The following is a 2,232-nucleotide window of genomic DNA, read 5'->3' as shown; positions in this document are numbered from 1 at the left end:
ATATGTGTGCGCGCTTGTGCTTCAGGTTTGGTCACTGGTTGAATTGATTGGCTGAGTGGACCGTGAGGCCAGGAGGTCAGGGTATGAGGAAGAAAGGGGACAGCATCGAAGGGCATGTACTCGGGTCGGGCTCAACAGACTCAGCGGGTCTGAAAAATGGCCAGTATCTGGTGAGGGGTGGGGCGGGGTCAACTGACAGTGATGGGGATACACTTCCACTGTAACACCCACAATGTCAAAATCTCCCTCGCAATTGCTAATGCATTGAACATATCTTCAGGGCAGCAATACCCCCAATCGTCAGCTCTGATTGCGTGTGTGCGTGGCGGATAATTTTGCTAATTTTTTCCCTGTGGTTTGGCCATGTGACAAGCTCTCAAATTGTCTTCCCTATGAATATTGGAGAGAAAGAGACAGGAGAAAAAAAGAAGTAAGATTGGTTGTGACATCCACAAAGCCATATGTAATTTCACATGGCATGTTGGACAATTCCTTTTTCTTCCGCAGCTACCACGGAGACACACGCGTAGACGTCCATACACACACATACACACACAAATAGAAGGGAAATATGACTTAAAAAGAATCACTTTTTATTTTATTCATTTATTTAAAAGACACAGAATGAAGGGAGCGAAGGTCGCTGTGCAGACGGTGCTTGCTGCAGATTCTAATCCAAAGCCTCCGGCGATCTCTGCATGAACTCCATTTCTGGTCTGCAAACAAATTAGCTTTTTTTCCCCCCTCTCTCTTCTATCTCGCTCTCCCTCCAGTGAAAATAAGGGGAAATTCAGGTGAATAAAATCCATTTGTTCATTTAACTTTTATTTTTTTCTTCCCTTCCTTCCCGTCAGCTTCTTTTCTTTCTCTCCCAAACTCAATTTTCCCTCTGTGCGCGCTTGCTCGGGTGTTTCTTTTCTTTGCGGCGGGCTCGCCAGCAATTCATTAGGCAACAGTTGTTTAATCTGTATCATTAGAACACTGTGTTTCCCAAGGAGTATGGCACTCCACTAAATCCGAACCAGACAAAGTACTTTTTGTTTTCGACCACACGCAAGCTGTGGGGGCTTGTTAACACACACCTCACACCAAACAAGTGAGAAGAAACAAACAAATAAACAAAACAAAATAGATATATATCTATATATAGATATATAGAAAAACGAAACATGGTTTAATATCTTAACATCTTCTCAAGTGTTATTACACTTACAGAGAACGGTTCTCCTTCTGGGTCCTGATTTTAATTATGCAACAAATGTTTGACTATCCAAGTGAAATTTGCATGAATATTTATACCAATTCATTTGTTGAGTGTTGATTGTAATTACATGGAAACATGATTTATTGCCAAGATTGCTGTGTTAGCCAGCCAGCCAGAGAAAGAGAACCAAGAGGAAATATATAAATAAATGCAAATTTTTCCACTCAGGCACACACACACACACACGCACACACACACACGCACACACACACACGCACACACGCACACACTAAAAAAGAAGCCCTTTTTTTCCCCCAATGGCTTGTGGGAAATTTCATTATCAAAAAGAGAATCTTGCTCTGTGCGCCTGGCAGAGATTCAGAGGTGCTCAAAAAGTGTTTTAGGATGACAAAATAACATAGGTTCACCTTTCCAAGGTGACCGGTCAACACTCGCTCAGAATGCTCCCGATGTGTGTGTGTGTGTTTACGCTTCATTGTCACTTTTTCTAAGGATGTAATTTCATACGTAAGGAATATCAGTCGACACCATAAGAGCTCGACATGATGTTTTGACGTCTGCGTCTCAAAAACAAAATGACAGGGCGGATTATGACGGTGTCGAGGACAGATGTAGAAAAATTTAAAAGACGCAAGTTATCAATCAGACAAGCTGATAACCGATTTCACTTCATCAGGTGAGACAACTGGGGAACAAATGGAGGGATAGGGAGGGAGAAAGAGAGTAATGGGTCTCTGTCCTGTTTAATATTCTCATGATGGAACAAGGAAAGAAGGACAGAGGGAGGAGGAGGAGGAGGGTGTCGGGAGAGGAGGAGAAGAACATGAGGAAGTGATGAGGTCCAGCAAAGGGGCAGGAAGAGAAGATGCGACCGCGCAACAGAGGCGAAGCTCTGACTGTGTTTGTATCTAATTAATGAATGGCATTAGCCATTTGTTATGCCATTTATTCTGGTAATGACCAAGCCTGGTCTTTCATTCCTTGTCTCATGCTCATTCCCCCCCCTT

General features: G+C 43.1%; 1 protein-coding gene across 5 annotated transcripts in view; it reads left to right on the top strand.

Moving 5' to 3' along the window:
* pcdh7b (protocadherin 7b) overlaps positions 1-2,232 on the top strand; it is a 109,640-nt gene that overhangs the window by 48,438 nt on the left and 58,970 nt on the right. The window lies entirely within an intron of this gene.

This window comes from Seriola lalandi, unplaced genomic scaffold (assembly GCF_002814215.2).
Source record: "Seriola lalandi dorsalis isolate HSWRI2012SDOR001 ecotype SW California unplaced genomic scaffold, Sedor1 jcf7180002054658, whole genome shotgun sequence".
In the NCBI taxonomy this organism is placed as follows: Eukaryota; Metazoa; Chordata; class Actinopteri; order Carangiformes; family Carangidae; genus Seriola; species Seriola lalandi.
This window is presented reverse-complemented; position numbering and strand designations above follow the sequence as displayed.